Here is a 17,234-nt window from a genome sequence, read left to right as displayed (position 1 = left end):
GGGGAGAGCTAATGAGAGGGGTCGTTCTAATGATAGAAGTAGTTCAATGTGTCAGGCTTTTGTTTTTTGAGGGCTGAGAGGATTTATTTGTGCGGAGGCAGCCCAACCCATGGGATTTGTATGCCACCTATGCCAAGAGCAGCTCCCGGAGCTGGGTCAGCCCCGGGACTTTGCAGGCTGGGTCCATGGTGAAAGGCCGGGTGGGATCCATGGGGAAGGCGGATCCATGGGGAAGGCAGCAGGGATGGACTAGCCGTGACAGTGCTGGTGTGGGTGTGTGCGGCTGGGGGAGGTTTGCAGTGGGGGGCAGAGCGGGGTTAGCAGATGTACCATGGGGCGAAGGGCTTTGGGAAGCCCCATGCGCTGGGGGCTGCAAGCTCCCCAGGGGGACTCGTTACTGTGCGCAAAGCAGCGCTGCTCTCTGCATGCTTAGGGGCTGCATCGCTAAACACAGTCGTTTCAATCTCGGCAAGCCCTAAAATTTGCTGATTTCATCCCAAATGTAAAAATCTAGAGAAGACAGGAGTGAAAATGAACAGAATAGAATCTGATTGTATGGACTATATCTCCTAATATATTCCAGAGCCCTTGCTAGTAAAATACCCAGACTCTGATTAGAGCGGTGAGCATGGGAGAATTACTCACTTCCTATGGGTACCATGACGAGCAAATTACCTGAATTCCTTGTAAATCTGTAACCCTCTTTTGGGACTCAGCACTATGGAAATTGCAGGAAGGGGCTGTTGATCTCATACGCTGAGGTATGCACTCCCTCACACTGAGGCTTGGGTGGGTTCTTCCTACATCGCCCTGCCCCATCCAGTTTATTTTTGCATCTCTTTCAATTCAGTTTCTCTGCCCCGCTGCCCCAGGCGCTCAGCTCCGTCCTTTGCCATTTTGGGGGGATGCTCCTACTTGGGCTGTGCTGCATCCAAAGAAGAGAGGAGCAGGGGGTAGGGGGGGAGGCAGAGGAAGAATTGAACACTCTGTAAAGATGGCACAAAATATTCCAAAGTAATTCAGATCCGACTTGAGTAAGTGATAAATGAGAGCAGCATGGCAGTGACAGGTCAATCAAATATTTATAGAACTTCATCCATTAGCATTGCAGCAGTGGAAGGAGGCAATGAAGTCAGGGTTCTCACAGACCTGCAAGGGGCACGGGTGCTGCTCAGCTTCCCCAAAATCTGCCTGTGTGCATCTTGTCCTGAAGGTGTTGGGAAAGGCAAAGTGGTGAGACGTGCTGAAAAGAGGTCGTGATTATGCAGCACCATATTTTAGAATAAATTCCTCTGATCTCCTTGGGTGGATTAATTTATTTGCATACTGGTGGAGGGATCCTTGCACCAAAAAATGGGAAAGCAGAATGGTGTTTGTAGGTAGGTGTGTGTGTGTGTGTGTACATGCCGGGAAAGGGCATCAGGTTTTGCAGTTCTCTGGAAAAGCAGTTGTTACAATCAGTGAAATGCCAGAAAAGGTTAAACCACAACAACTCTAAACCACCCAAGAAACCTTAAGGAGAGAGCAGAGTGGAATCGGAAAGCCTATTTTTAGGATCACATGTTATGATTTGATTAATATTTTAGGAGGCAGTTATCATATGCTAAGAAGCTGAAGGATTATTAGTAGCATCCTAATGTGCCTACTGTCAGGGTTTTAACAAGGGGATCCTAGCCAAATTTCTCCTTCCTCACCTTTGATCAGTCCCGTAAGCTGAGGGTGCAGAGAAGTGACATGTGGAGGCACTGGAAAGTTCAAAGGGCTGTGTGGAAGGTATTCGTGTGATTTCCACACTTAGATGAACATGCCCTGCTATGGCCCATGCTGAGACAGGAGGCAGCAGCACGTTGCAGACACCAGCAGAGCCAGGGAGCAGCAGGCTGGTGAGGGGAAGAACCACCCTGGGCTCCAAGAGGATGAATAAGTGCTTGAATTAAGGCTTGCACTGAAGGCTTTTTTCAGCCCGTGGATGAGATCTGTATGCCTGGTCACAGAAATGTGCGTCTTGCATACCTTCTCAAGGTTCCCACTTCCTTCAGCAATTTGGGCGTCCCTAAGTGCGCTCTGCACATACTGCCAGTGCTTACTGTGCTGGATCTGGGACTTGTGCAGTGTTCCTCCTGGTGCTATTCACTCAATTCCTGTGAATTCAGGAGGAATGTGGGAAGGGAAATGAGCCCTTTCTCCTTCCTTTGCTGATCTCCTGACAAAGTTTCATTCATCTGGCCTGGAAGCGGTAGGGATGCTGCGTGCCGGAGGCAGCCACTCAGCCAGGGGGATGAGGCAGAGCCTGGCACTCACAGAGCCCATTTGCTGGAAATTGATGATCCAAAGTTGCATGGGGAATTTGTATGAATGGAAGGAAAGACAGCCAGTAATTGGGATCGGTGGGTGAAGTGTCAGCAAACAGAAGAAAGGGATACTTTGGTGACAGTGATAAATGCTAGCAGCTTTTGGTCTCATCTGGAGGAGCGAATTGGAGCGAAGACTTTGTAAGAAAAGGAAGGAGTGAAAAGACAGCAACCTGATAGATGTTATGGTGGAAAAGGGCTCAGAAAACAAAAGTTCAGAGGAGCGTTTTTGGAGGGTTGATCAGTGGCAAGCCACAGGGGTCCTTCTCCGAGGCAGAGAGGGTCACTGTTGCTTATATCCCCGGGAATAAATCAGCAGGCTGGAAGGGGGATCTTCTCAACAGCCCTTCCCACCCTTGTCCTCTGCTGATGGGACTCCCCCACGTGCCACCTTGCAGCACCCACAGCATCACGGCTGGTGGTGCATTGAGCCACCAGACCCCATGCCTGCAGCTGCAGAGCCCCTGGGAGCTGCTGTGGGGCTCTCCCAGTCGAGCAGCCTGGACGTGAAGTTTCTGAGCCATCCAAATGTGCAGGAGCCTGGGAGCTGCAGCTGGGTGTCTGGGGCCGAGGGACAAGGCAGCCCTGCAAGCACGGGCTCTTGGCAGGCACTGGCCTGCTGGCCGCTTGGGGCTGGTTTATTTTTGTCAGCCAGCCCAGCAGATATGACTCAGGGAGGAATTTGCCTACAAACCAAGCATGTGCAATAACAAGATGCCATTTCCAGAGTCATTTCTCTGACCCTCACCAGCGTTTCAAAACACGTCTCGAATGCAATTGGCACCTTAGTGCTGCCAATTTTAGAAACGTTTTGCTTTGGAGGAAGGACTTGAGCACAGAGGTGATTATCCCTCCCCTTCTGGCAGCTTCAGGACTTGTGCGGCTTGCAGGGAATGTCAGAGATGAACAGCATGTAAAAGAGCTCCAGCAAATGCTTTCCCCCAGAGCACCGGGACGTGCCTCTGTCCTGCTCCCTTAGACTACTGAGGATCTTTGCCCCTTACAAGAGAAAAGATCCTGGCTGAGGTAGCACAGACATCCATCTAACACGCCTGCAGACAGCAGCACCAGCAGCAGAGAGAGGGACTGATCCTGCTGTCAGCGGTGCCAGCAGAGTCAATGGGAGTCGATGTTTACTTCTGTTACACGGACTCGCGCAGACACTGATAAATGTTATGAATTTTAAAAATTGAGATTCACATTAGGTTTCTTTAACTCATTTTAGATTTTCTGCTTAGCTTTATTAAGTGGCTTTAAAAGCAGTTTAGCTGCTCTGGCTCACACTGCTGCAGCCCTGCCTGTATCACCCCGGGAATAACCCAGAGCCCAGTGTTGTGCAGGGAGCAGGGAAGGTACCGGGCACAGGGCGGTGTATTGGGTGGTTGGTCAGGTGGCAGCACCAAAGGAGAGTGGGGTAAAGGTGGGAGCAGAAGGTGAGGAATGGTCCTTTCCTCTGTGCGCCTTCCCCAGGCCGGTTCATCAGTCCCACCTGGGTGTCACGATGAACCCACAGGTGGGTTAGGTTTTGTGCTGTGCATTTCTCACTATCTCCCTCCCCAGCAGTTCTTCATATACCCCTACTCATGCAAGCCTCTTTCCCCGTTATCCCAAAGTGCTTTGCCATTCTAGGGCCAGGGTCTCAGAAAGAGAAAGCCACAGCTTTGCTTTCTAGTCTATAGGTCAGGTTTGCAACCTCTAATCATCCCACCTCCTTTCAAAAGAATATCTCATCAGGCATCATGCAAAAATGCAAATCCAGGGATATTTCCTCTCCCCTCAAACACAGGCAGAAGAATACTGCTGCACAGGTTTGGCTTTCTGGGTCCAGAAGGACCATACAGACAGGCAAGTCTAGGCACTTTCAGGCAGCAGATCTCAGGCTGATCTCCTGCACATTAGTGTAAACCAGGAGTAGCCCCAGTGGAGTGAGCTCAGCTTCCTCCTGACTTTTTGAGGCCTGATCCAGCTTCCCCTGAAGTCAGTGAGAAGATGCCAGCTAACTCTTGGATCAATCCCTACTCGCCTTGCTGTAATAACCATAAGCTGCAGGAAAACAATACGCATCTCCCCTGTTCCATCCCAAAGTCTGCCTGCCACCTGCCATTTCATTTTGCATGACACAATTATCATTTTTAATAATGCCACCGCATTTTCTTGGCTAAAGAGCCTCTGGAGACCCAGTCTGAAAGAAAAGCTTCCCCATCTCCTCTTCTCCATGCCTGCAGGTGTATCTGTATCATAGCAAGCCCTTCCTAAGCATCTCTTCAAAGACACTCACAGCTTCGTCTCCTGTAATCTAGATGCACTTTTGACATCGCTAAATAATTATGCAATTACACAGTAAACTGGTGGTGGGAGACATGCGAGTGGCAAGTCTCTGTTCTGGTGATTAAAAACAGCTACCTTGCCTATTGTGAGAGGCAGCAGAGCTCTCTCGACTGCCTGAAAACTGAAGCAAGGGGACCCGATCTGGGCAGGAGAGTAATGTTGATTTGTGGGAGATAAACCTCTGTGGCAGAGATTTACTCACTTGGGTTTTACTTTTTAAATGGTGACACCACTCATCTGCCAGGGAGTGGGACAGGGCTGGGCAGATAAAAGCCTGAGCTGCTATAAGCTACCAAAGGTGACCAAGTGCTGCAGGACGGGGGTTTGCCTCAAGGGACTTAACCTTCTTCCCCTATTAGCATTTTATTTTTTTGTCCATTGATTACAACGGAAGGGAAGAGATGGAAAACTCATGTAATTCCCAGTCCTTGGGGCTGTGGCCTGGATAGTAAGTGCCATCTAATCTAATAAGGATGCTTTGCAGGCTGGTTCATTTGGGCTGTCCTCTATCCTTTGGGAGCCTTGTCTGGATGAGGAGTACGGAAAGGAATTAAAGCTCCCTTCCAAAAAAAAAAATCTACTCAGCTGATTATTCTGCTCTCCTTTGAACAGTGCCCCACTGTTTCCCAAGAGCTGGGGGACACCTGGTGACAACAGACTGACTTCACACAGGGATGCTCCTGCCACTTTGTGGGGAGATTGCCAAGCAGCAAGGGGGAGAATTGGCTAAAGCCAGTGAGTGTCCCAAGGGCTCTCCTCCCCACCACTGCTCTTCACCTCCTGTTAGGTTTCCTCAGGCCCCAGCTCTCAGGGAAGAGAAGAGTGCTGGCTGCAAATGCGGGCTGACATTCCAAGTGGCGGTGGCAGGTGGGAAATGGATCCATTATATCCCAAGATGAGGCATCTTCCCATCCAAATCAACTCACTGGCACAGATAGCCCCAGAATGCTGTTTAGATGGGGGATTTTATTCAGATGGCATACGAAACTTATTTTTTCTTGAATTTAATTTTAATTAATTGTGCTGCCAGGGGTGAGCTGAAATGGTTCTGGTTTTAATTTTTTCTCCCCGCAGTGGATGTCCTTAAACTCCTTCCTATAATGATAAGGTTGTAGCTTGCAAAAAGCCAGTCTGGATTTATTATTCTGCCTCTACCCTTGTCCCTTCTAATCCTAGAGAGAACATTGCAGTGACTGCTGGTTAGAAAATTAGTTAAGTGAACTGTATACTGTATTCTCTGCCTATATCACTCCTTATTAGGGAGAAAAGATAATACTGTTCCCCCTCTCCTGTCCGCTCACCCTGTATTTCATCTACAGCTCATGTAGGGAACATTTCAATTGACTACTGCAGCCTGCTTGCCAAATGATGCACATCTCAAAGCCCTTAGGATAACTCTGGACTTTGGGTGCAAAGTGCCAAGAGTGCTATGACATCTGCAGAGCAAGACGGGGGAGGTATTTGCCACTGATGCACGGATGCTAGCAAAACAAGCCTGTTGGAGTAGATTCTACACTAGGGAAGCAGCAGGCACCTGCTTCATGTCTGAGCATTGCCTCTGCAAGCAGTATTTCAGATGTTTGTAACAAAGCACTGCAGTTTCCCTTTGGGTCCCTATGTTTGGAGTCCTCTAACCAAATGTGGTCAATTTGGTGGGTCCCAAAGCAGAGTAGTGTCATGGTGGTGAGCTCTGCCACATGTAGACAGTCCCTCTATTCAGGGAAGACATGGAAAAAGATGTTTTCCCCTATCTGCAGCCTGGCAGCATGATTTCTTTTCATTAGGGTATTGCCCACTGTGAAGACCTCCTCCTCCAGATGATTTATGCATCCTGTTTGGAGATCAAACCCATAGGAGGGCTGCAAATGGGGAAATGTACATGGTAGTTGACCTCTTTAGCAAAGTGTGGACAAGACACCCTATAGCCTGTTTAAAAATATTGTCAGAATTAAACTGTATGTGTAGCGGGTAGAGAGCCAGAAATGTCCTTGTAAAACATTATTGCTATGCAGTTAATAGTGGATTTTGCTTGTCCGTATGGACCAGTTAAGGGAAGGAATTTTCCCGAACTAAGTCAATTTATTGCACAGGGGCCATTTTAAAGGAATATATGACAAAGGGATAGATGAGCCTGTTATGAGAATAAACTCCCAGAGAACTAAAAGGACAGCCCCAAGGAAGGCCAACCTGATAAGAATGGAGAGCTATTAAATGAAGATACTCCTTGTGCTCCAAATCCAAATATATCTCATGCAAGAGTAGAGCTTTCTAAAACAAATCCCTGTGACAGATGAAGGATTTAGGCACAGCCAGGTTGTCTGTTTAATGAATTCTCAGCATTTACCCCATCAAGGGAGGAGGACCCAAACACTGCTGTTCAGAACCTTTTTCATGTGGATTAGAGCAGCCACAAATGACAGAAAACTAATTTTGCCTTGTTACCCTCCTTCACAGCTCATCTGTCCTACTTTTTACTTATAAAAGAATGAGTAATTCAAAAAAAAAAAAAAAAGCTCCAATATTTATAGATGCTCTGGTCTCTTTTGGGCTCACTGAATATATGTGAGCCGTGAGCCTAATTGCATATTTTAGGCACATATGTAATTCTTCAAATGTTTCAGAAAAACCTTGCCTCAGCGATGAGGAAGGAGGCTCAAAATGAAGCCATAAACCCTTTCTCATATCAGACCACATCCTATCCTGCAGGGAACCCTTCTTGCCGTATTCCTCCATCAAGCCTGGTCTGCGGACAGAGCTTCAAGAAACGGTGGAAAAAACAGGCATAGTGGATTTTCTGATACACCAGAAAAAGCAGCAAGGCACAGGTCAGTCCACTAGGGTGTTGTTTGCACTGCATGGAGTGTCAGCCACCTTTCAGGCGGTAACAAACCGTACAGTGAAAGCCCACGTGTCATACTGTAGTCAGTTACTGCCTGCTCTGTTTAGAAGGTGGGTACTGAAGCACTGCTCATGGAACATTTAACAGCTGACCTCCACTCACTGCAGACGCCTGGCCTCACGGCTAACCCCAAACAGTTCACAAGAAACAAGAGCCATAGGCATTTTTTTAGGGGTTATTTAATGAATCCACCTGACAGTTGACAGAGCAGCCCTTTTGTCTCAGCACAGAATGGGAGCCCCTGGTGCCTCTACCTCTAGAAGCAGCCACAAGACAATGGTGGGGTTTTGCGCTTGACCCAGCTGCCTGAGCTGTCCCTCTGCCCTGGCTGTGCAAATGAGACTCCAAAGAGACTGATGTGGCCAGAAAACCATAACAAATGCTCCAGTCCCCTATGTAAAAGTCTCCATGTGTTCCCAGTACTGTGCAACCCAGACTCCCAAAGCTTTCCATCGCAAAGAGCCACCCACCGTCCAGCTCATCACCCCGCAGCCATGGGAGACTGCAGGGGCAAGTATCCCACCACCACAGCTCCTCCAGGAGCTGGCACCTACCAGCGAAGAGCTCTTTGTTTGCTGGCTACCTGCCCTGCAGGATCTGCACCTCATGCCGCGACCACCTGGGAGGAGACAGATCAAGGAGGGGTAGGTTTCCCTTAGCTCTCCTGTCCTGTCAGGTCAGTGAAGATGTTTCTGATAGACCCCTATGTCTTAACTGGCTTTAAATGCCTATTTGTGGTGCCTGAGTGTCTCCCCAGGAATCAGTGGTGAATAAATGAAACTCCCCTTGTGATTCACAGAGGAAAAATGCATTGGGGAGCCTACTGTGCTATGTCCAGATCCAGATCAGATTTGCAGAGCAGCCCAACTGTCTGTCTTCATCCTTGACCTTGTTTCCTTTCCCTTGGCACCAAGCAGTCCTCTTTCACAGGCTAGATAGCACAGGAGATGCTGGGACTAGGTGTTAGCAGCCATCCAAGTGAAGAGTTATTTTAAATCCAGGCTGACTTTCTGACTGCTCCTCCCTTTCTCCTGAGCCACCAGCTATGGAAATTTTTCATCTCTGATGGAGCAGATTAGCTACTGGAAATGTCAGAGAGAGGCTACAGATGGCTGCACTGTTGGGAAATATTTCCTTGCTAGTCCTGGAAGCTGCTCAACACTGGACCCCAGGAGAGAAGCTCCACAGTCCATTGCATAAAGTGCCTTGGCCTGTGAGGCTGATAATGCTGAAACACCTCAATGTGCTCTGTTCGGTGAGATCCGCTAACAGCAGCGACTCAAACCTACAGACAGCTTCGTGAAGGGAGGCGGGGTGGTGTTCTTTTTTATTTTTCCTACTTCCATTTCTTTCTTCTTTAATTTTGGTAATGGATCAGAGTCAAATGAACAACATCTGGCAATTAGCACATCCCTTGCCTGGCTCGGATCTGCCACTAAGTTCTGAGTGTTTGCCTTTATTTTTAAATGGGTGGCTGTCAGAGAGAATTAAATGGTGCCTAAAGAAGCATACAGACGTTATAATTAACGGCACGCCAACCTTGACAGGTAGCTGGGAGTAGAGTTCAGAATTTCAACTTTTCATGGGAAAGGGGGCTGTCAGCATGCGCATGTGCTGTTGAATTCCATGTGTTTCCCCCAGCTGATCTATCCCCAGGTGCTTTTTACACACCCGTACTTGCAATTAATTGTCTCTTTGTCTGCTCCATTTCAGCAGCACTCCAGCCCAGTATTGCAAAAAAAAAAAAAAAAAAAAGAGCATACTTTAAATCTAGGAATAAAACTGGCATCCATTAGCTGTGATTGCGTGAGCTTCTGTGGGGCTTTGCTGCTAACAAGGATAGAAATGATTTAATGGAAAACAGAACATAGAGCATAAACCTGCCAGCACACGGAGCATCCTGAAGCCACCTAGTCTGTAACCCGGGGCAAATGCCTTCCAGCTAGGAATGAGATGCCTGGTGCTCTAGGCACCTTCCTGCCAGGCCATACCATTATAAACATGGTCCTTCCTTGCTCCAGATTTTCTTGTTCCACTCCTAATTCAAACAGGGCCAAATCCTCCTCCCTTCCAGACAGACCCATCCAACCCACAATCCCAGATGACTCTTTTAAGGGATGAAGGGAGCATGGAAACTGGAAACTGGGTTCATGTGCTGTCTGCTCAGCTTTGACCTGGTGCTGAAAGGAGGGCAAACACTACCGCAATGGGATCTGACCTGCCCTCACACCCCTACTCGGAGGACTGCAGCTCTGGGGTTGCCAGTCCAGCATCTTTCCTGTTGTAGGCTTAGGGCTATGATTCACAGGCCCTGGAGGTGGCAGACACTGGTGCCCTGTTGGTCTCGGGGCCGTGCTGGCCTCACAGAGGTGGGCAGAGCTGGTGGAAAGGGCTGTGCTTCCGTGGAGCTCCTGTACTATCAACAACTGCAAATTCGGATATTACACCAGACAGCACCAGCAGGCAGAGTGCAGCCTATCCACGTCTTCTTTTTCTAAATCTGCACCTCTGATGATCCCTGATTGATTGCTTGGTGGTTTTACGTGCTGTCTGCAGGCTTAAATTGTAGGTGTTTTTTGTTTGTTTGTTTTGGTTTTTTTTTGTTTGGTTGGTTTTTTTACCAGATCTAGTAGCCGCAATATCCCAAACAAGGTAGCTTCAGGACAGGAATGTCAATTTTACTCTTAAGTTTTCAAGCAAAGATTCAAATAAACTCACTCCACCAATCCTTCACAGCACTTGCTTTGCATTCCCTGTTAGTGTTTAGCAACAAACCTGTAAACGTGCTTCCAGCTGCCCATCCTAAGCTGCCCAAACCTAAGGTGAATTTGGTACAACAGATAGCATCCTATGGAAGAGGAGAAGAGAGAAGGAGTTAGGAAGGAAGTGGGGAGGAGCACAGCATGGTAAAGGAACCATAAGGCCAATGATCACTTGAAGCTGGCTGCAGAATGCCTCGCTTACAACTGCTAGCAGTGCTTCGGCACTGAGGAAGCCTTGAGGAATCACCCACTGCTCCCAGGCACCCAGCCCAGCACCCCACACTGGTCTGAGAGCACCCGTGGGAGTCACTGCATGAGCCTGCCTGACCTGGGGCAGCCAGGAGGCCGTGGCAGATTGCTTTGGCACCGGTAGTGGGTGCAGATAGCAACACTGAGGGCTCAAAGCCAGGCTGATTGGTGGCACTGTGCTGGGAAATAACCCACCTCCCTGTCCTCTTGCAGCAAAAAATGTCTGTAGATGAAAAACGACAGAAGGAAGGAAAACCTGGGGGAAAACACTAGAAGGATGCACTTCTCTCTCCCTGTCCCACACCTCCCACCCTACTCTACCTTTCTCATCCCACTTCCGATAGGTATTTTTTTCATCCCCCCCCCTTCCCCGGCTCTCCTCCCCAGTCCCTCCCTCTGTCTCTGATGGATGGAACCATTAGTGGAATCACTGTAAATAATGTGTAAAGTTAGAAGTTACAACAAGGTATCTCATTAAAGCCGCTTCACTCATCTTACTTCCCAATTAATGTTTAAGGCTTCGCTGGAATGCGGTGACAATATGTCACAGCATATCATTGTGGCAGGCGACAGGAAGTTAATAACCCACTGGCCCTTAAAGGAGCCTTTAATGTCAGCTGCAGAGGAGTAAACAACGCTGGTTTCTTCCCCCCCAAAAGTCTGCCCCCACCCCCCTTTTTCTTTTTCCTCTTTTAATTCACTGCAGGAATGAAAGAGTTTGTGCTGAAATAACATCATTATCTCGTAAAGCCATCTTCCCGCAGAGGCAGAGCACAAAAGGTGTTGCCCAAGGGACTCTGGGATTTTCGGCGCTGTGACAAAGTTGCTCCAACTCCCCACCCCGAAAATTCGAGAACTCATGGAGTGTTTGCCTTCAGCGCTCTTTCCGCCTCCGCTTAGGGCCTCGCTCCTTTTTTAATAAAAGAAACTCCCTCGTCCTTCTTTTCTTAGCAGCAATTTCTACCCCCTTCCCACACCTTCAAGCCCCTAAACACAACTTCACAGCATCAGCGTAGTCAAAAGTTTCCTTTCATGTGTAACGGTTTTATCCACCATTATTGTAACTTTCTTCCTTTGACTGCGCTGCTTTCTGGGGGACGAGTCATCTTTGCCTTTCATTCCTCTGAGCATCTGTTCACTTTGAGTGCAGTCGCAGCTCTTTACCCTCCTGTTGCCACGTGATGGGGCTTGAGCTCTCCTGGACACCGGTTGTCACAGGTTCCAGATGGGATCTATCCCCAGCAGCTCCTCTGGAGTCAAGGCAACTCCTCTGGATTGTCCCAGACCTGCCGAAAATGGACCAGAGCTCCTGAGTTTGGAGGAGGTGGTGTGGCATTGGTGTCACTAGCCCAATTCTCTCTGGAGATGTAAAGATTCGCTAATCACACTGCGATACAACATAAATGACCCATTATTGGAAAACCGTTTTGTAGATGTATTTCTCCCATGAGAAAGAAGAACAGAAAAGTTTAAAAAACTACAGAAAAAGTATCTGGGACCTGGTGACCTGCGCCTGAAGCCCTGTTCAGATCTCGAACTTTGTCCCTACACCTCACTGGGACACCTGTAAAGGTGACTAATTCGACCACCCATTTCCTGCCTCCCCACACTGCTGGAAGTGTAACAGATTGGAAGTTCATATAGTGCTTTGGGATCATCAAATAAAGGCACTGCAGAAATGTAAATGTGCTCAGTTCCTTCCTCTCTTCTCTAGCTCAAATACATTATTGATTTGCTCATTTACCAGGGGCCACTTGTCAAAAGTATAACAGCATTAGCAGCACTTGATGTAATAGGGGAATGGAGAGGTCTGTGATTAAGTTTAGACAGCCTTGTTTGACTTAGTTAATTGGTTAAATATATTCAGTTACATGTGATGCTTCAGATTTTCGGCTCCAATAAGGTATAATATTAATTTTAATTAAAGCTCAACAGAGTTGGCCAAATATTTCTATTTTCTGAGTATTTTTCTTAATCATATAATTCATATTCTGCTATAACAGGGATTCTGGTAGCAACTGAGGTCTGGAACCTTTTTGTTTGACCGTTTTCATGTAAAAGATGAACTAGGTAGTCTGCCATTGAGACGTGAATTTATTAAAATCTTATTTATTTTTTTTTTTATTTATTAAAATGCTGAAGAAGAAATGGAGAGGAATTAGTTAAAATTCCCCTCCACTTCAAGACAAGATTAATCTATGTCTTTCCAGAGAGACGATTTTCTGCCTTTTCTTAAAAATCTAAAATTCTCATGAAAGCCATAGCTGCAAGAACTTGCACTTCCTCCTAAATTTGCCAAGGAGCCTTCATATCGGCAGTCAACCCTAGGCAATCCCTGGTTCGATGGTTCCTTTCTGAAGACCGGCATCCATCACAGGAGGGTCAAACAGCATCCTACGGGCTGCCTTAGCCAAGGGTCCCAAAAAGTGGGACTCTTACCATAAATCCCTGAGTGTCTTCACAGTTCTCGTGGTTCCCACCTTATGAAGGACATAGGACACCGAGCCCCACCTCCTTCAGTTCAGCATTCCTCAGGGAAGGGGATATTTGTGCCAGGGACATGCCGGCATGAAGTCAGATTTGCCAAGAGATTTCCAAGTTGCCAAGAAACTTCAAGAAATTGAAATTTCAAGAAATTGAAATTGAAAAAAATCCAAGAATTTTTTTTCTCAGCTTTTTCCTGGAGAGACTTCAGGCTGGCTTGCCTAACACCTATGGTCCTTGGGCCATAAAGGTCTCCATCCAAAGCACAGCTGGAGTTCTACGAGGAATGTGCAAGTCCCAGTAACACTACCAGACTGGTATAACTGGAGCAGATTCACCTGACCTCAGCATAGCAAGGCATCCAGCAGGTGTTCAGAAGGAGGGGGAGCAGGCTACCTCCGATGAACCTTGTTGACGTAATAATTACAAGAGTGGATATTGCCTTCCTAATGACAGCAATTGAAAGTGCAAATACAGCCGCAGCGCATTAAAAATAGCCCACTGCTCCCATGAAGCAGCAGCTGCATTTGAGGACTTTTCCCAGTGCAGAGCTCACAGGACCGCCCCCCCGGCTTTCCTGCCAGCTCCCCACCCCTCTGCTTTGCATTTCAATTATTTTTCCTTCTCTCTCTTGAAATGCAGACTAAAAGATCTGAAAGAAGAAAGATGGAAGGCAATTCCTGTACTGCCTACCAGCCATGCCTGGATTTCTTTATATTACAGGCGGTCAATTAAAAAGATGTGATATTTTTCTTTTACAGTATTGGGATCCAGCTCGGCAAGCCTTTAATTATCTTTATAGGTGGAGCCAGGACTGGGAGAGGGTGGAAACAGCATCTTTTCTTTCAGTTGATCCATCCCTGAGAGGATTCAGCTCAGGTATTTAGAGCCTAGTGATAAAAAAAATAGCCCATTTTTGCATGTTTTTCCTCCTCATCCCTACCGTAAGACCATTAAGGTTCTGATCTCCTGACTTCCAAAGGACCTAAATGTCACATACATATATAAGCATTTTGTTCATGCTTATAAATATGTGGGGGCCCCAGCTTGGCCAATGGTCACACCTTATCTAAAATGTGACTTCTTAAATGTTCCTTAGAGCATCTATCCATGGCGTCTGTACCTGACATCCCTGACGTGGCTGGTAACCCTCGGCACCAACACCTGCTGGTGCACTTCTGACTCTATTTAATGACACAGCCCAGTGTGACTTTCTATCACCTATTGATTGTACGTCTGCCCCTTAGAGACAACACAGAGGTGCCCGTAGGGGAAGATGCTGTGCTCCTTTTCTCCCCGGAGCTCTGGCAGGAATACCCCAGATCTAGATGGCATAGCTCCTTACTCTCCCTGCTTAGATCTTCCTCTAATTCACATTGGACTACCCTATCTCCCCAGCAAGGATGGCTGAACGGGCAGTCTCCTACATGAAACAGAGGAGATGACAATAAAATCTGTTACACTATGTGAAGGATTCACTGAAAGCTGCTGCCTGGGCTGTGCAAGGGCTAGCAGAATAGCACTGGTACTGGTGTTCAGCAGGTGTGGGAATGGGATAATGCATAAAAGCAGGCTGCAACCCCCAGTGTATCAGCCCAAAGGAAGAATCCTGACATCTCATTCTTGTTCGGGGTGTCAGAGAACCCAGGGTTATGCTCTCAGGGGAGTCAGTTGTGGGGCCAGAGCGGAGTGAGATATAATTATGGAATAATGCGTGTTCTTCTCCCACCACTCCCCCCTTTCTAAATTAGCTGTCATGTCACTAAAACTGTTTCTGTGTTCCACAATCAGTCCACTTAACGGTAACAAAGCAGTGCAGATCTATCAAACTCACAATGAGCTCCACTAATGACCGCTGAAATTACCAAAGCCATCCTGCTTCCCAGCACCCTGGCCCTATCTCCGCCTCTCTTCAATCATTGTTCTGCCTGGCCCACAGGGAAAGGATTGTGTCAGAGGGCATGTGAGGCCGCATCCAGCCACCTGGCATGTCACCATCATGCCTCAAAAAACTATTCTTCCTGGAGCAAAGTGCTGAGGCTGTCGGGCTTATGCCTCCTTTACTGCGAGGGGGATGCTGGGGAGGGCTCTGGGCAGTTAGTGGAGGTACCAAGGGGAAACCATCAGAGCTAGAGCCAGCAGCGAAATACCAGCAGAGTGCATTGTTCCTGGTCCCTGATTATGCATTTAGCTGCATTGCTAAGCACATCTTTTTTTTTTTTTCCTTTTTTTTTTTTTTTGTAACTGCTCCTCGGAAGTGCAATCTCGCTGCTATTCAGATACAATGTGGCTTCTATTCTCTCTCCCAGTTTTAATTATGTGTCCGCCACTGCTTCTTCTGCAAGCTGGCGGGCTCTGAGATTCATAATTTCAGCCTGACACCATAGTAACCACTTAGTTTGATTCAAGACTCTAATGTCATCACTGGCTGGTCTTGAATAGAGCAGGGAGAGAGGGTGTAATTTGAAGGCAGCATCACATAGAAACTGCAATTATTTCTCCCTTTCGGAGGGAAATGTAAACAAAAGGTCATCACTGGTCAGTGCTCTTCATTTCCATCCACACACACACTGACAAGCTGACTTTTTTGTTTATTATTTATTTCCTCACCCACCCACATGCCTCTACACCAGCACCAGGAGCAGCAGCCAGTGTTGGTTATCACCCCTCCGTAGGGATGTTACTACATCTCTTGGAGAATCCCTCTGGTATTTAAAAATGGCCCCAGACAGCTTGTAAAATCACCTCGGTGTCCCAAGAAGACCCTGAAGAGGGCTGTCTCTATGGGCGTGCAGCCTGTCCAGCCCTCTGCAGCCAGATGCTGCAGCAACCAGCACATGCTGATAAACAGTCCTGTCTTCTGGGTTGCCTATCGAGGCAAGGATCAAGGATAGGCAACCCTGTCCTTGCAAGACAGGGGTTTCAAAATCTCTTCTCTCTCTTTTCCCTTTCTTCCATGCAGATCCCATGTAAAATTTCCTATAGATTTCCCCCCAAAGATAAATAAGTGAATCTTTTCTGGAGACCAGACTCCGTGGCTCCAGAGTGACCCCAAGAGCTGTCTTGTCCTCCACCAGCTCAGAGGGCTGCCTCACACTCACTCACACGTGCTTAGAACAAAAGAGCCACAGGGCAACAATGCCACCATCAACCCAGTTATTATCCCGTGGACCGTGGTTTGCCATGTCTCTGGACAGAGCCTGTCTCTGATCCCACTGGGGACGGCAGAGACACATAAGACGGATATCAGCAAGACAGATGGATGTGTGCACACAGCGAAATGCAATTCACTCGGTAGCATTCGGTGCAAATCCTGCTGCAATAAATGAAGCTCTCCTGCCCTCCCCCAATGGCTCAGTGATAGAAAGGAGTTAAGTGAAAATAAATGCTCATATCAAATCACAGGTATTGATTTTCTGAGCTGGTAAATGAAGGCGCTTTATCTCCGATGGGAGATTGAATGTCTGTGTGCCATGCTTTGCTCCATTTTCATAAAAAGGAAGGCATGGTGGAATTATTTTACCTGGCTTCTCATAAAGTGTAAAGGGAGCAGATTCTCGTGTCAATGACAAGAGGTATCAATCAGGAAAAATGCCATGAAGACAATGGAGCCGTTGAGGATTGTCAATGGAATAACAAGCTTGGGAGGCTGTGCTTGGACATTGACTCGTCCTTCAGCAAATATGGCAGTGTCTTTCCGTGTTTCCATGGTCGCTGTCCCCTGCCAGTAACCTCTTCTCCACAGTTTACTTTTTGTTTGCTAGAAGTTAAGCTTACATCTACATCATTTAATTCTGCTGGCTGGTTTAAGATGAGAACAAGGGTTTCACTGCTACTTATGCTAGTTTTGAGCTCTAATGAGTTCTGAGCAGGATGTGATATTGAAATTATAGGTACATTACATGTAATAATCTGCAGAAAAACCTTAAAGGGAGTTGTCTTGAGGAGTGGTTTGGAAGATCAAAGCTGACTGATGCAAAGTAATTCATGTAGGCAGGAGAAGTCACACTCTCTAAGGTCCTTTGGAAACGCAACCTCTTTTTGACCGGGTTCATCGACACAGGCATGCCTTGAAATGAAAAAGCTAAACTTCTGCGTCTGAGATCTGCAGATCTGTGTCCAAACCTTCCATCTTATCTGGCAGTTGCCCATCTTATCAGG

The 17,234-nt window shown here is 47.4% G+C and overlaps 1 protein-coding gene across 49 annotated transcripts in view; it reads left to right on the top strand.

Annotated features, from left to right (window-relative positions):
- The window catches only part of LOC310880114 (uncharacterized protein), a 70,805-nt gene that overhangs the window by 28,233 nt on the left and 25,338 nt on the right, over nt 1-17,234 (top strand). For 4 of the 49 annotated variants that reach the window (XR_014571399.1, XR_014571400.1, XR_014571421.1 and 1 more), the window contains exon 2: nt 7,386-7,504. The exons of the other annotated variants lie outside the window; for them this stretch is intronic. The gene's annotated coding sequence lies outside the window, so the exon portion shown is untranslated. The remainder of the gene's footprint in view (nt 1-7,385; nt 7,505-17,234) is intronic. 49 annotated transcript variants of the gene reach the window in all.

This window comes from Anser anser (genome assembly GCF_964211835.1).
Source record: "Anser anser genome assembly, chromosome: 12".
Classification (NCBI taxonomy): domain Eukaryota; kingdom Metazoa; phylum Chordata; class Aves; order Anseriformes; family Anatidae; genus Anser; species Anser anser.
This window is presented reverse-complemented; position numbering and strand designations above follow the sequence as displayed.